At 37.7% G+C, this 18,118-nt stretch overlaps 1 protein-coding gene across 2 annotated transcripts in view; it reads left to right on the plus strand.

The window, feature by feature from the left end:
* ZFYVE9 (zinc finger FYVE-type containing 9) overlaps positions 1-18,118 on the plus strand; it is a 194,445-nt gene that overhangs the window by 47,693 nt on the left and 128,634 nt on the right. For both annotated transcript variants that reach the window (XM_032625358.1, XM_032625368.1), the window contains exon 2: positions 5,648-5,753. The gene's annotated coding sequence lies outside the window, so the exon portion shown is untranslated. The remainder of the gene's footprint in view (positions 1-5,647; positions 5,754-18,118) is intronic.

Consider the following 18,118-nt stretch of genomic DNA (forward strand, 5'->3'; position numbering starts at 1 on the left):
ATATGTACCCAACATAGGGAGCACCTCAATATATAAAGCAAATGTTAACAGACATAAAAGGGGAAATTGACAGTGACACAATAATAGTGGGAAACTTTAAGATCCCACTTACATCAGTTGATAGATCATCCAGACAGAAAATCAGTAGGGAAACACAGGCCTTAAAATGACACATTAAACCGAATGGACTTAATTGATATGTATAGAGGATTCCATCTGAAAGCAGCAGAATACACATTCTTTTCAAGTGCACATGGAACATTCTGCAGGATAGATCACATGCTAGGCCATAAAATAAACCTTGGTCAATTTAAGGAAATTGAAATCATATCAAGCACCTCTTCTGACCAGAGTGCTCTGAGACTAGAAATCAACTACAAGAAAAAAACTGTAAAAAATGCAAACACATGGCGGCTAAACAATATGCTACTAAACAACCAGTGGATCACTGAAGAAATCAAAGAGGAAATCTAAAATACCTAGGGACAGATGAAAACACAGTGACCCAAAACCTATGGGACACAGCAAAAGCAGTTCTAAGAAAGAAGTTTATAGTTACACAAGCTTACCTCAGGAAACAAGAAAAAAATCTCAAATAAACGACATAACATTACACCTAAAGCAACTAGAGAAAGAAGAATAAACAGAACCTGAAGTTAGTAGAATGAAAGAAATCATCAAGATCAGAACAGAAATAAATGAAATAGAGACTAAGAAAACACTAGAAAAGATCACTGAAACTAAAAGCTGGTTCTTTGAAAAGATAAACAGAATTGATAAACCTTTAGCCAGACGCAGCAAGAAAAAAAAAGGGAGAGGGCCCAAATCAATAAAATCAGAAATGAAAAAGGAGAAGTTACAACCGACACCACAGAAATACAAAGGATCATAAGAGACTACTGTGAACAACTATATGCCAATAAAGTGGACAACCTAGAAGAAATGGACAAATTCTTAGAAAGGTACAATCTCCCAAGACTGAACCAGGAAGAAATAGAAAATATGAACAGACCAATTGCCAGTACTGAAATTGGATCAGTAATTTTAAAACTCCCAACAAACAAAAGTCCAGAACCAGATGGCTTCACAGGTGAATTCTACCAAACATTTAGAGAAGAATTGACATCTCTCCTTCTGAAACTATTCCAAAAAAGTGCAGAGGAAGGAACCCTTGCAAACTCATTCTATGAGTTTACCATCACCCTGATACCAAAACCAGACAAAGATATAAGAAAAAAAGAAAATTACAGGCCAATATCACTATGATGAACATAGATGCAAAAATCCTCAACAAAATGCTGGCAAACCAAATCCAACAATACATTAAAAGGATCATACACCATGATCAAGTGGGATTTATCCTAGTGATGCAAGGATTTTTTAATATCTGAAAATCAGTTGGTGTAATACAACACATTAACAAATTGAAGAATAAAAAGCATATAATCATTTCAGTAGACACAGAACAAGCTTTTGATAAAATTCAACATTCATTTGTGATAAAAACTCTCCAGAAACAGGCACAGAGGGAACATATTTCAACATAATAAGTCAATATATGACAAACCCACAGCTAACATTATACTGAATGGTGAAAAGCTGAAAGCATTTCCTCTAAGGTCAGAAACAAGATGAGGATGCCCAGTCTCGCCACTCTTATTCAACATAGTTTTGGAAGTCCTACCCACAGCAATCAGAGAAGAAAAAGAAGTAAAAGGAATAGAAAATGGAAAGAAAGACATAAAACTGCCACTGTTTTCAGATGACATGATACTATACATAGAAAATCCTAAAAACACCACCAGAAAACTACTAGAGTTGATGAATGAATTCAGTAAAGTTGCAGGATGCAAAATTAATACACAGAAATCTGATGCATTTCTATACACTAACAGCAAAATAGCAGAAAGAAAAATTAAGGAAACAATCCCATTTATCATCACATCAAAGAGAATAAAATACCTAGGAATAAACCTCCCTAAGGGAGGAAAAAGACCTGTACTCCAAAAACTATTACGGTGCTGATGAAAGAAATTGAAGACAGCATAAACAGATGGAAAGATATATTGTGTTCTGGGATTGGAAGAATCAATATTGTTACAATGATCATACCACCCAAGGCAATCTACAGGTTCAGTGCAATCCCTATCAAAATACCAATGGCAGTTTTCACAGAAGTAAAACAAATAATTTAAAAATTTGTATGGAAACACAAAAGAATACTTCTTGAAATAGTCAAACAATCTTGAGAAAGAAGAATGAAGCCGGAGGAATCAGCCTCCCTGACTTCAGACTATATACTACAAAGCTACGGTAATCAAAACAGTAGGCACTGGCACAAAAACAGACCTATAGATCAGTGGAACAAGATGGATAGCCCAGGAATAAACCCATGCAGTTATGGTCAGTTAATCTATGACAGAGGAGGCAAGAATGCACAGTGGAAAAGACAGTCTCTTCAATAAATGGTGCTGGGAATACTGGACAGCTACATGTAAAATAATGAAATTAGAACATTCACTAACACCATATACAAAAATAAATTTAAAATGGGTTAAAGACCTAAATGCAAGACTGGTTACTATATAACTCCTAGAGAAAAACATAGGCAGAACACTCTTGGACATAAATCACAGCAATATTTTTTTTGGATGTCTCCTCAAGTAAAGGAAACAAAAGTAAACAAATGGGATCTAATTAAACTTAAAAGCTTTGGCACAGCAAGGGAAACCACCAACAAAATGAAAAGACAGCCTACTGAATGGGAGAAATATAAACAGCTCATACAACTCAACAGCAGAAAGACAAACAACCTGATTAAAAAATGGGCAGAAGAATTGAATAGACATTTTCCAAAGTGGAAATACAGATGGCCAACAGGCACATGAAAAGATTCTCAGCATCACTAATCATCAGAGAAATGCAAATCAAAACCATAATGTGATATCACCTCACACTTGTCAGAATGGCTATCATTGAAAAGAACACAAATAATATGTGTTGGAGAGGGTGTAGAGAAAAAGGAACCCTCCTACACTGTTGGTGGGAATGTAAATTGGTGCAGCCACTGTGGAAAATAGCATGGAGATTTCTCAAAGAACTAAAAATAAAACTTCCGTATGACTCAGCAGTTCTCCTAGTTATATATCTGAAAAAGCCAAAAACACTAATTTGAAAAGATACATGCTCCCCAGTGTTCACAGCAGTGTTATTTATAATTGCCAAGGTATGGAAGCAACCTAAGTGTCCAGCAATAGATGAATGCATAAAGAAGATGTGGTATAGACATACAATGGAATACTACTCAGCCATAAAAAAGAATGAAATTTTGCCATTTACAGCAGCGTAGATGGACTTGGAGGGCGTTATGCTAAGTGAAATAAGTCAGTCAGAGAAATACAGATATTATATGATATCACTTATATGTGGAATCTCAGAAATACAGCAAACTAGCAAATATAACGAAAAAGAAGCAGATTCCCAGATATAGAGAACAAACTTGTGGTTACCAGTGGAGAGAGAGACAGGGGAACTATAGGGGTCAGGGAGTGGGAGGTACATACTGTCGGATGTAAGGTAGGCTCAAGGATGTATTGTACAACGTAGGGAATACAGCCGATAGTTTGTAATAACTGTAAATGGAAAGTAAGCTTTAAAAATTGTATAACAATTTTTTAATTAAAAAAATTTAAAAATAAGCTATAAAAAAGGGAAAAAGTAAAGAAAGGTTTTAGAACAAAGAAGCTGTAAAGTGCTTGCCTGCAGAGGGAGACGTGATGAGAAGGAAGTCTTTACCCCCCACAGAACCTTAGAGAGTCTTGTGATGTGGAGGCTCTAGGGATCTCTAAAGTCTTGGTTGAGGTGGGGTGTTGAAAACGGAGATTGTTTGCTACGAGTGGTTTAATTTTGCAGGTATTTTACCTTATCTTTTGTAGTCAAGTGACTTTCCTCATTGTCCTGCAGGAGACTAGAGGGTTATTTTCTGGTAGAAATGGATTATGAAAGCTTTGAATTGAGGGATTCCAGGCATATCAGAAGGTGAAGATGAGGTACAGGGTTGAAAGTAGATTAACTAAGGAAAATGTAGTGTGAAGTCATAAATGTGAAGTTGAGAGGAGTCACCGTCTTGTATGATTCTCCTTTAGCCACATTTAAGCTGCTTAGGGGAATGTATGGAGTAGGTAGACAGTTGGAGTTAACCAGGTTTGAGACTTTCCCAGCTGAGGCTAGAAGGTCAAAGGGATCTAATTCCAGAAGGAAGACCTATGATTTTTGAGACAGTTACATAATATTATTGGACTTGCCTCACACGTTAAAATAGACACACATACTCTGAATTTGAATTTGAATTTATAGGGTGTATTTTATTTGTTTATAAAACTCTTTAATTGGCTAGGTATGAGAGGTATTACTTTGACCTCATTCTCATTTTGACCTTGGAATTTCTATCCCATACAGCCCTTTCATACTTCTGATATGATTTAGTCCTTTATTTGATAGATGTTAAGTCTGTTTCTTAGCATCAACAGCACTTCTCATTTAGAGTATATAGCATGTACATATTTTTTCAGGTTCTCAAGACAGGAAAATCTTTCATCAGTGATTTCCATTCCATATTTTTTATTGTTCTCTGAAAACTTGAATTTCCAGCCTTTTAGAATACTTGCTTATTATTTTAATAAGCACATCATTTTCACATCAGATAGAATTACATTTGTAATAATGTCAGGAAACATATTTTTTTAGTGCCTCAGTTTATCTTTAAAATTAAGTGATGTTTGGATTTCCCTGGTGGTCCAGTGGTTAGGACTTTGCCTTCCAATGCAGGGGGTGCAGGTTCAATCCCTGGTCGGGGAGCTAAGATCCCAGGCCAAAAAAAACTGAAACATTAAGCAGAAGCAATATTGTAACAAATTCATTAAAGACTTTAAAAATGGTCCACATCAAAAACCAAATCTTTAAAAAAAAATTAAGTGATGTTTATTAGATCATGTCTGAGATACTCTCCTGTTTTGAAAATGCTGTGATTGTAGGTTAGATACTTTATACAGATAATATGAGATACTTAGTTTTATTCTAATTAGTTTCCACTGCTAATCCATTGCTTTTAAGCAGTGGAGGAGGGCTGAAATCATAAGGGACTCCATTTGGAGGAAAAACAGTTGTTTGGCAATAGAAAGTCCCAGCAGGAATCTTTTGAATCTCAATTTAAGAATTCTGTATGTATAGAAAAACAAAATCACACTAACAGAGGCCATTCTTGTGAAGGAGCAATTTTGTTAGCTTTGGATTCTTGGAGGGCCTATTGAAATATAAATAAGTAGTATTTTTATGAATTAACAGAGTCATTGGATAGAAAGTGCCTCTCTCTGCCTTTGATCTTTCACTTTGTATTACTCATTGAAAATAAGAAGTGTGCAGAAATTCTTAACTGTTCATTGAAATGTTTAAATTTGGGCCTTCTTAGACAATATAATGTGTTTGCTACTGCATTCCATGCTGGCCAGGTCTTTGAATCTGAAGGTATAATTGTAATTTATTGTTTAAGTCCCATAGCTTTTATTTGTCTGGCTATGATAGGTTGATATGAAGAACATCAGGGCTTATTGCTTTAGGAAATGTAATGAGCAATGTGTTTTTTCTTTAGCATCAAACAGAGCATACTGAAACAGCAGGACTGGCTGGTGGTGCAGCAAGCATCATGAGTAAGCACAGAGAAGTCTGTTCCTTATCACGTGTGTAAGGGAAAAAAGGTAAGAAAACCAATGATCTTGTTTCTCTTAAGAGAGATTGAACTTGAGAAAACAGATCTATAGAAAATAATGCTCACGTATATATATGCTGCTTGCTTCGTTTATAACATTGTTCCTTATTAAATCAGGAATATTGTTTTTTTAAAAAAAATTTGACTTAAGTCCAGAAAAAAAGGATATTTTAAAATTCCTGTTGACTTATGTCAAAATGCTAATTTCTCTACTAGTACTTGGCTTTTCCCTTTTAGAGTCAATTTCTACCTTGAGCATAGAAAGGTAATTTCAGCATGAAAAAGAACATGGACTTGAGCAATATTGTTAGGAGAAAATAGTGGTATATTTACCCAATTAATATCATTAATATTTCTTAGTCAATCACGCAAGAGCTAAGCAGTGAAATCTCATTTTAGAGTGAGGAATCAGAAATACAGATTCAATTATATTATTTTATTTTGTATGTTTAGACTAGTTGTGATGAGCAGTCATTTCCAGCAGAAAATTGGAAGTATTTTATTAATTCTTGTAGAGCAAGACTCCTTAATCATTGACTTTTTCCTGACTAGGAATCTTCTTTGCTTTCTTTCAAGTATTATGATTATTTAAGGGGTAGAAAATGGTGGTGGGAGGGGAGGGTGTGTGAGTGAGATTGGTTTCAGAAACTGATTATGCCATTCACTCATGGAGTGTTGCATGCTCTGCTGAGTTCTCTGATTTTCCACGTAAGCTTCGAGGATAGAGGCCTGGGTCTTACAGTGTGTGGCAAGAGACTGAGTTCCTAAGCCCTTAGCAGTAGTACCTTCCTCACCAGAACTTCTGGGCTTGCAGTTGGCAAGGTATTTCTCATCCCCTAGCTTTCTCACATGTGAGTGTGAGAGGGAGTGCCTTTGTCTGCCTTCATCTGGCAAAATCTTATTCTTCAGGCGTCTCCTCTTTAGGAAATTTTCAACCCACTGCAAAGACTATCAGTAATAATAAATAATAATTATTGGAGTATTTGTTACAGTAGTCCACCCTACCCCAAATAATATACTCCTGCCTCAGTCTGATTTGGATTTACTTCTTCTTTGGCTCCGTAGTACCCAGTGCATATATAATTTAGTACATACCACAGTGTTTCATATTTTAAGTTTACTCATCCATCTTCTTTGAAACATTGGGCACCTTTAGGTCAAAGACATTGTCTTAGTTGTCATTGTAAAGTAATGACTAAGACAGTACGTGGTACATAGTAGTTGCTCAATAATGTTTTATGTATGAATGCACACATGTTCATTATAAGTAGTATATGGTATAAAGAGGAAGTAACAGTGAAGGAGATATACAAGGAACAATCAGATAAGTGCTGTAAAAGTCACACCCTTAAGACTGATATTCAAGACAGTGTCTAAAAGGACTCTGGTCAGTAGAATAAAAAAGAAGAGATTCTCAGGAAGAAACTGTATTGGATTAAGTAATTATATTCCTCTTTGAGATGTACCACTGACCCTTGAACAACGTGCAGGTTAGGGGCACTGACTACCCTGTGCAGTGGAAAATCTGCATATCACTTATAATCTGCCCTCCATATACGTGGTTCTTCCATATCCGAGGTTCTGCATCCATAGATTCAACCAACTGTGGACCATGTAGTACTGTAATATTTAGTATGGAAAAAATCCATATATAGATAGACCCATGCAGTTCAAACCCATGTTGTTCAAGGGTCAACTGTATATATATGATATTTAGTGACTTCTATTTTGAATAAGAGTTGAATGCTTCTCTAAGGCAGGTAAAGAATCCTGACATAAGATTTAAATCCTCTGAGAGGGAACTTCCCTGGTGGCACAGTGGATAAGACTCTGTGCTCCCAATGCAGGGGTCCTGGGTTCGATCCCTGGTCAGGGAACTAGATCCTGCATGCATGCTGCAACTAAGAGTTCGCATGCCGCAACTAAGGAACCCACGTGCTGCAACTAAGGAGCTGGTGAGACACCACTAAGAAGCCTGCAAGCTGCAACTAAGGAGCCCGCCTGCTGCAACTAAGATCCAGTGCAACCAAATGAGTAAATTAAGAAAAAAAAAATTCTTGGAGCGGTCCAACTTTTACAGTGAGAAGACTGCTCCTCTCCCATGTCCTTGGGAGACCACAGGTTTTTCTTGGAAAATGAAACTAAAGAGGATCAACACTTGGGGACATTAGACATAACAGATACCAAGGGATGAGGCACCAAAGTAAAAGCAGGAGGATAAGGGGAAATCCTATATATCAAAGTGAGATCCTTCCCCTCACCCCTTCCTCTACTCTTCTTTCAGATGGTGATTACATCTCTGGTGTTACATCTCTACACCCCCTTACAGGAGATTATAAGACTCTTTTCTGGAGTCCAAAGAAAAGACCTACATATACTGACATTTGGAGGTCTCCCAATGAAATAGCTGTGTTCCCACCCAATCACCATGCAGTGGAAGCCTCCCAGTTGAGAAGCCACACATGCAGAGCTTCCAGTTGGCTTTTAGTACTTCATTTGTTCAATGTTAGGCATTTGGGGAAAGCGTCCAGTGTGAAGACAGAGATCAAAACACGAAACAGGAACTTGGAGGAAATAATATTGAAAACAGAAGGAGGTTTGGGGAGAAAAAAAAAACAGACTAAATTATAGGTAATTAGAATGGTAAGAAAAAAATTATATCAGTGAAATAAGCTCAAGATGTCATAAAAAGGATCAGAAAGAGAAAGTACCCTGGAAATTAAAAATATGATAGTGTTTGTGCATTTAATGTTTTTTTAAAAAACTATCTCAAGTTTATAGACAGTTTGCAAGTATAGTTACAGAGGTCTTTTTTCTCGGAACCATTTGAGAGTAAGTTGCTAGCTGCATCCCCTACCACCTTTGAAACTGTGTTTCCTACAAAAAAGGACATTCTCCCACATAACCACAATACAGCCATCAAATCAGGGAATGAGCATTGATGCATTACCACCATCTAATTATCAGACCTTATTCAAGTTTTGCCAGATGTACAAATAACGTCCTTTATGTCAAGAGCACCGAGTTTAGAATCACATGTTGCATTTAGTTGGGAGACCAGCCAATGTTCCATGCAGTTTCAATCCACCCTACCCACTCTGTTTTGGGAGTAAACAAGGGTGTGTACGCTCATCTTGGGCTTCCCACAGCCCTCCTGTTAGTCCCACCAGCCCTCCAGCCAGCCAAGGGGACTTGTCTTCCTGGTGTTGGACCCCAGGGCTGGGGCTCCCAATATGTGGCTCAAACCACTCACTCCCCAGGGAGGTTCTCCACCCATGAAATCCCCCTCCTCTTCTGAGTCCCCTCCCAGGGGCATAGGTCCCAACCTGATCACTTTTCTTCCCTTCCTGCCTGATTCCACATGGATCTTTCTTACAGCCTTGGTTGTATAAGGGTCTTTCTGCCAGTCTCCATTTAGTTTTCAGTGAGAATTATTCCACATGCAGATGTATTTTTGATGTGTTTGTGTGGGGAGGCAAGTTCCACTGTTCTCCTACTCTACCATCTTGATTTCTCTCTCTTCAATAGACTTTATTTTTTTTAGAGCAGTTTTAGGTTCAGAGAAAAATTGAGCAAAAAGTACAGGGAGTTTCTATACACCTCCTGTCCCCGCCGCCCCCCAGTCCTCCCACAGCCTCCCCTAGTATGGGCATTGCTGTGTCCTCCTCATTGCAATCTGTCAGGGAGCATGGATTTTTGTTTGTCCTATTACTGATGGTGTTCACTTTGATCACTTGTGTAAGGTGGCATCTGCCAGGATTTGCCTCTGAAGTTACTCTTTTTTTTTTTTGTAATTAGTAAGTATTTTTGTGGAGAGGAACTTTGAGACTATGTAAATACCCCATTCCTCATTACACTTGGAATTCATTCATTTATGTTGTAAAGACTCATGGCTTTCTGTTTTATCCAGTGGGTTATAATCTGTTGCTACCATTATTTATTTTGATACTCAAATTGTCTCTGATTTGGTCTGTGGAAGCTCCTTCAAGCTGGTTTCTTTGTCCTTTTGACATGTCCCCATCATTCTTGGACGTTTCCTTTTTTTTTTTAATTGAAATGTAATTCACACACCATACCATAAAATTCACCCTTTTAAAGTGTATAGTTCAGTGGTTTTTATATATTTATAGAGCCTTGCAATCATCACCACTGTCTAATTCCAGAACATTTTTCACCCCAAAGAGAAATCTTTCATCTGTTAGCAGTTACTCGCCATTTCCCTCCAGTTCCTCCCAGCTGCTGGCAACCCACTAATTTACTTTCTGTTTCTGTGCCTGTTTTGGACATTTCATATAAATGGAATCATGTAATCTGTAGCTTTTTGTGTCTGCTTCTTTCAGTTACCATATTTTCAAGATTCATCCATGATGTAGCATACAGCAGTACTTTATTTTAATTATCATATAATATTATATTTTGTCAATGTATAATGCCACATTTTATTTATCCATTTATCAGTTGATAGATCTTTGTGTCATTTTCATCTCTTGGTGTTATGAATAATGCTGCTATGAGCATTCACGGATAAGTTTTTGTGTGAATATATGTTTTTATTTCTCTTGGGTATAAGCCTAGGAGTGGAATAGCTATGCCATGTGGTAACTCTTTTTAACTTTTTGAGGAACTGCCAAACTGTTTTCCAGGGTTGCCACACCATTTTACTTTCTTCCCAGCAATGTGCGATGGTTCATGTTTCCCTCCATCCTCATCAAAGTTCTTGTATTTTTTCTACTCCAGCTTTGGAATCAGCCATTTTTCCGTGGAGCCCTTGTTCCTTTTAGTGAATAACAATATTTATAAATCAAATCTGGTGCTAGGTATGCTCATTGCTACATGGAATTGAGCTGAGGATTTGCTGCTCCAAGATTCTTTGTGTATAGCACTAGAGAATATATGTGTACACACACACACACTTTTACATCTATAATATGTTTATTGCTATGTTCATTGAACACAAAACTATGTTTATTGCTATAAGTATGTTTATTGAAGTCCATGAGTTCAAACTGATAACCCCAGATTCCAAACCAACACTGCAGGGTTCTTTCCAGTTTTCTCTTTTTCTGCATTTTAACCCCTTCTCCAACAGTGAGAAACCTTGCTCCCATTGCCCTTCATGTAGTCACTTACTTGATCCATCTTTCTACATGTAACCCATGTCCTATCACTCTCTTCTCCCCTTGGTCCTTCTAATCCTGCTCAGGCTCTGACCCGCCACCCTGGACTGCCCTCTTATATCTCCTCCTCACCGCTCCTGCATATGAAGCCACCTTACCCACTTGTGCTCTCTGTCTGCCAGACCATCCCCTTCATGTGGATGCCTTCCTTACCTCTGTTGGGCTCTAACACCCCACGCTGGGCTGTCCTGTGTAGGCAGTTTCCTTCCCCCTGGGGCTCTGACACATTATGCCGGGCCACCCCTACGCAAGGACATCTGCTTCACCACACTTGGGCTCTGACTCCCTCCTTACACAGATGCTCTCTTCATCTGCTCCCTGTTTATTGAATTTTTAATAATTTTTCCCTTTTATTTTAATTTTTTCAACTTTTTATTTTGAAGTAAATATAGACTCACAGGAAGTTGCAAAAATACTGTAGAGGGCTTCCCTGGTGGCGCAGTGGTTGAGAGTCTGCCTGCCGATGCGGGGGACGCGGGTTCGTGCCCCGGTCTGGGAGGATCCCGCGTGCCGCGGAGCGGCTGGGCCCGTGAGCCATGGCCGCTGGGCCTGCGCGTCCGGAGCCTGTCCTCCGCAGCGGGAGGGGCCACAGCAGTGAGAGGCCCGCGTAACGCATAAAAAAAAAAAAAAAAAAAAAAAAAAAAAAAAAAAAAAAATACTGTAGAAAGTTTCATTTACACAGTTTTTCTCATTCGTTACATCTTACATAACTCGAGAAAATATAAAACTCAGGAAATTAATATTTTATTTGTCCATTCATCAGTTGATAGATATTTGGGTTGTTTCTACCTTTTAGCTGTTATGAATAATGCTGCTTTGAGCATATTCATGTTTGTATGTAGTTCTCTCCCATTTATCACAGGTAGATTTATGTAACCACCATTACAATTTAAGATACAGCACGATTCTATCACCATGGATATATCCCCTGTGCTACTCCTTTACAGTCACACGCATTCTTCTCTTCCCACTATCCCATATTTAATGACTTCTTAAAATTAAAAACATTATTGCAAGTCACAGGAAGAGGAGAGCTGAGGAAGAGGAGATAAACCATGTTATGTTCATGAATGGGAAGACTTAGTTTCATTACCAATCCTGAGGGAGGAACAGGCTAGGAATTCTGATTTCTGAAAGTTGATTTTATTGGCGCACTATTCCATCCTGCACCATTGCTGAGTCTTGGGGCCACTTGGGGCAGTTTTTTCTCCAGCTCCTGGCTTTATGCAGAGAGCCCAGTCTGGCCTTCTGTAATGCAGAAACTTCTAGAAGTTTATAGCACATACTTTCCATCCTACCTGCTAGCTTTCAAATCCCAGGTCTGAAGGTTGCTGTCTAGTTCTGTAACCTCTGTGAACTGCCACACTTCAGTTCTCACTCATCGCTGTGGCTTGATTTCTTCTTGGTTAATGGCATATTTCTCTTTCTTGTTTTTGAATTTCACTGTATAAACTCTTCAAAAATAATCTATTTTGTCTAGAATTTCTGTATTCAAAGTGGGAAGGAATGCTTCCCACCACAAGCTCAGTACACTTTTTACCTTTTCTTTTAAAAAATTTCAAGCCTATAGAAAAGTTGAAAGAATAGTACAGTGAAGACCCATATATCCTTCACCAGATTCATCAATTTTTGCCATTTTGTCTCTTTCTAGAGCACCTCTCTCCTCACCTCCTCCACCCTTGCCACTCACTCACACTCACATACTTTTTTCCTGAATTATTTGAAAGTTATTATTTGAAAGTTAGTTACGGATAACATAACACTTATTCCCTAAATAGTTCAGCAGGCATCTCCTATGAGTAAGGACATTCGCATACAAAATTTAAATACCATTATCACATCCAAAAAAATGATTATTAATTCATTGTAATACTAATGTATAGTCCAAATTCCCCTGATTATTCCTTAAATGTCTTTTTTTTTTTTTTTTTTGCTGTGTATGGGTATTTGTGTATTTTCTTTTTTTAAAAAATTAATTTGTTTATTTTTGGCTGCGCTGCGTCTTCGTTGCTGCGCTCGGGCTTTCTCTAGTTGCAGCGAGCAGGGACAACTCTTTGTTGTGGTGTGCGGGCTTCTCATTGTGGTGGCTTCTCTTGTTGTGGAGCACGCACTCTAGGTGCGCGGGCTCAGCAGGTGTGTCTTGCGGGCTCTAGAGCACAGGCTCAGTAGTTGTGGCACACGGGCTTAGTTGCTCCGTGGCATGTGGGGTCTTCCTGGACCAGGGCTCAAACCCGTGTCCCCTGCATTGGCAGGCGGATTCTTAACCACTGTGACGCCAGGGAGTCCCTATTTGTGTATTTTTCTTGATCTAGGATCCAGTTAGTGTTTATGCATAGCAGTTGGTTGTTTAATCTCTTTAGTCTCTCTCAATTCAGAATGATCTTGTTTTTCATAACACTGAATTTTTTGAAGAGTCCAGGACAGCTGTCTTACAGAATGCCTCACATTCTAGATTTGTAATTGTTCATGATTCAATTCAGATTAAACAATTTGGAGAAGAATAACTGTGGGTGATGTTTTAAATTTATTGCATCACATCAGGAGATACATATTGTCAGCTTGTTAAACTGTTAGTGATGCTGAGCTTGATCATTTGATTAAGGTAGTGATTACTGCATCTCTTCACTGTAAACATACATCTTCTCCTTTGGAATTAATAAGTCATCTGTAAAATGATATTTTGAGGCATTGTGAATATTTTCTTCCCCACTAACTGTTTACCTAAAAGCATCTGTTTTAGGTAATCAATAATTATCAATCATAATCAATAATTATCAATCATAATCAATAATTATAATTGAAGTTTAACACAACTTCTTGAGTGTAAACAGAGTATAAACACTAACTGTTTATACTATTCATTTATTCATTCCACAGGTGTTTACTGAATAGGTACCACATCAGGTTCTGTGGGAATCACATGGTGAACACAGTCTAGTGGGTGTCTTTGTGGTGTCTACAGTCTAATGGGAGAGATTGACATTAATCAAATAATCACACCAATGTATGTTTATAGATTGTGATAATTATTATAAAAGGAAAAGTGGAGGTGCTGTGAGAGATTATAAGGGGAGATCACTTTTTTTAGGGGTTCAGGGAGGACTTCTTGTCTTTTTTTTGAGCTAAGAGCTAAAAGATGCAGTTATTTTGTTAAGGAGGGGGAGACAGATAAAAGGTCTTGAAGAGGAAAAGGGCATGGTACATTGAAGAAATGTATATTCAAGTAGTGTTCCAGCACCAAGCATAGTGTCTACACATAATAGGTGCTCAATAAATATTAGTGGAAGGGAGGCTGAAAACTAGCCTGTGTAATCACTGTTTTTAGGTTATTTATTTTATTTTTTTTTAATTTTTATTTATTTTTTATTTTTTAAACATCTTTATTGGGGTATAATTGCTTTACAATGGTGTGTTAGTTTCTGCTTTATAACAAAGTGAATCAGTTATACATATACATATGTTCCCATATGTCTTCTCTCTTGCGTCTCCCTCCCTCCCACTCTCCCTATCCCACCCCTCCAGGCTGTCACAGCGCACCAAGCTAATATCCCTGTGCCTTGTGGCTGCTTCCCCCTAGATTACTACGTCTGTTAGTGTGTATATGTCCATGACTCTCTCTCGCCCTGTCAAAGCTCACCCTTCCTCCTCCCCATATCCTCAAATCCGTTCTCCAGTAGGTCTGCATCTTTATTCCTGTCTTACCCCTAGGTTCTTCATGACATTTTTTTTTCCTTAAATTCCATATATATGTGTTAGCATACGGTATTTGTCTTTCTCTTTCTGACTTACTTCACTCTGTATGACAGACTCTAGGTCTATCCATCTCATTACAAATACCTCAGTTTCATTTCTTTTTAAGGCTGAGTAATATTCCATTGTATATATGTGCCACATCTTCTTTATCCATTCATCTGATGATGGGCGCTTAGGTTGTTTCCATCTCCGGGCTATTGTAAATACAGCTGCAATGAACATTTTCGTACATGACTCTTTTTGAATTTTGATTTTCTCGGGGTATATGCCCAGTAGTGGGATTGCTGGGTCATATGGTAATTCTATTTGTAGTTTTTTAAGGAACCTCCATACTGTTCTCCATAGTGGCTGAACCAATTCACATTCCCACCAGCAGTGCAAGAGTGTTCCCTTTTCTCCACACCCTCTCCAGCATTTATTGTTTCTAGATTTTTTGATGATGGCCATTCTGACTGGTGTGAGATGATATCTCATTGTAGTTTTGATTTGCATTTCTCTAATGATTAATGATGTTGAGCATTCTTTCATGTGTTTGTTGGCATTCTGTATATCTTCCTTGGAGAAATGTCTATTTAGGTCTTCGGCCCATTTTTGGATTGGGTTGTTTGTTTTTTTGTTATTGAGCTGCATGAGCTGCTTGTAAAGTTTGGAGATTAATCCTTTGTCAGTTACTTCATTTGCAAATATTTTCTCCCATTCTGAGGGTTGTCTTTTGGTCTTGATTATGGTTTCCTTTGCTGTGCAAAAGCTTTGAAGTTTCATTAGGTCCCATTTGTTTATTTTTGTTTTTATTTCCATTACTCTAGGAGGTGGGTCAAAAAGGATCTTGCTGTGATTTATGTCATAGAGTGTTCTGCCTATGTTTTCCTCTAAGAGTTTGATAGTTTCTGGCCTTACATTTAGGTCTTTAATCCATTTTGAGCTTACTTTTGTGTATGGTGTTAGGGAGTGATCTAATCTCATACTTTTACATGTACCTGTCCAGTTTTCCCAGCACCATTTATTGAAGAGGCTGTCCTTTCTCCACTGTACATTCCTGCCTCCTTTATCAAAGATAAGGTGTCCATATGTGCGTGGGTTTATCTCTGGGCTTTCTATCCAGTTCCATTGATCTATCTTTCTGTTTTTGTGCCAGTACCATACTGTCTTGATTACTGTAGCTTTGTAGTATAGTCTGAAGTCAGGGAGCCTGATTCCTCCAGCTCCTTTTTTCGTTCTCAAGATTGCTTTGGCTATTCGGGGTCTTTTGTGTTTCCATACAAATTGCTAAATTTTTTGTTCTAGTTCTGTGAAAAATGCCAATGGTAGTTTGATAGGGATTGCATTGAATCTGTAGATTGCTTTGGGTAGTAGAGTCATTTTCACAATGTTGATTCTTCCCATCCAAGAACATGGTATATCTCTCCATCTATTTGTATCATCTTTAATTTCTTTCATCAGTCTTATAATTTTCTGCATACAGGTCTTTCGTCTCCTTAGGTAGGTTTATTCCTAGATATTTTATTCTTTTTGTTGTAATGGTAAATGGGAGTGTTTTCTTGATTTCACTTTCAGATTTTTCATCATTAGTATATAGGAATACCAGAGATTTCTGTGCATTAATTTTGTATCCTGCTACTTTACCAAATTCATTGATTAGCTCTAGTAGTTTTCTGGTAGCATCTTTAGGATTTTCTATGTATAGTATCATGTCATCTGCAAACAGTGACAGCTTTACTTCTTCTTTTCCGATTTGGATTCCTTTTATTTCGTTTTCTTCTCTGATTGCTGTGGCTAAAACTTCCAAAACTATGTTGAATAAGAGTGGTGAGAGTGGGCAACCTTGTCTTGTTCCTGATCTTAGTGGAAATGCTTTCAGTTTTTCACCATTGAGGATGATGTTTGCTGTGGGCTTTATTATGTTAAGGAAAGTTCCCTCTATGCCTACTTTCTGCAGGGTTTTTATCATAAATGGGTGTTGAATTTTGTCGAAAGCTTTCTCTGCATCTATTGAGATGATCATATGGTTTTTCTCCTTCAGTTTGTTAATATCGTTTATCACATTGATAGATTTGCATATATTGAAGAATCCTTGCATTCCTGGAATAAACCCCACTTGATCATGGTGGATGATCCTTTTAATGTGCTGTTGGATTCTGTTTGCTAGTATTTTGTTGAGGATTTTTGCATCTATGTTCATCAGTGATATTGGCCTGTAGTTTTCTTTCTTTGTGACATCCTTGTCTGGTTTTGGTATCAAGGTGATGGTGGCCTCGTAGAAGGAATTTGGGAGTGTTCCTCCCTCTGCTATATTTTGGAAGAGTTCGAGAAGGATAGGTGTTAGCTCTTCTCTAAACGTTTGATAGAATTCACCTGTGAAGCCATCTGGTCCTGGGCTTTTGTTTGTTGGAAGATTTTTAATCACAGTTTCAATTTCAGTGCTTGTGATTGGTCTGTTCATATTTTCTATTTCTTCCTGGTTCAGTCTTGGCAGGTTGTGCATTTCTAACAATTTGTCCATTTCTTCCAGATTGTCCATTTTATTGGCATAGAGTTGCTTGTAGTAATCTCTCATGATTTTTTTTATTTCTGCAGTGTCAGTTGTTACTTCTCCTATCTCATTTCTAATTCTATTGATTTGAGTCTTCTCCCTTTTTTTCTTGATGAGTCTGGCTAGTGGTTTATCTATTTTGTTTATCTTCTCAAAGAACCAGCTTTTAGTTTTATTGATCTTTGCTATCATTTCCTTCATTTCTTTTTCATTTATTTCTGATCTGATTTTTATGATTTCTTTCCTTCTGCTAGCTTTGGGGTTTTTTTGTTCTTCTTTTTCTAATTGCTTGAGGTGCAAGGTTAGGTTGTTTATTCGAGATGTTTCCTGCTTCTTAAGGTGGGCTTGTATTGCTATAAACTTCCCCCTTAGAACTGCTTTTGCTACATCCCATAGGTTTTGGGTCGTTGTGTCTCCATTGTCATGTATTTCTAGGTATTTTTTTATTTCCTCTTTAATTTCTTCAGTGATCACTTCATTATTAAGTAGTGTATTGTTTAGCCTCCATGTGTTTGTATTTTTTACAGATCTTTTCCTGTAATTGATATCTAGTCTCATGGCATTGTGGTCAGAAAAGATACTTGATACAATTTCAGTTTTCTTAAATTTACCAAGGCTTGATTTGTGACCCAAGATATGATCTATCCTGGAGAATGTTCCATGAGCACTTGAGAAAAATGTGTATTCTGTTGTTTTTGGATGGAGTGTCCTATAAATATCAATTAAGTCTATCTTGTTTAATGTATCATTTAAATCTTGTGTTTCCTTATTTATTTTCATTTTGGATGATCTGTCCATGGGTGAAAGTGGGGTGTTAAAGTCCCCTACTATGAATGTGTTACTGTCGATCTCCCCTTTTATGGCTGTTAGTATTTGCCTTATGTATTGAGGTGC

This window comes from Phocoena sinus, chromosome 1 (genome assembly GCF_008692025.1).
Source record: "Phocoena sinus isolate mPhoSin1 chromosome 1, mPhoSin1.pri, whole genome shotgun sequence".
Lineage (NCBI taxonomy): Eukaryota > Metazoa > Chordata > Mammalia > Artiodactyla > Phocoenidae > Phocoena > Phocoena sinus.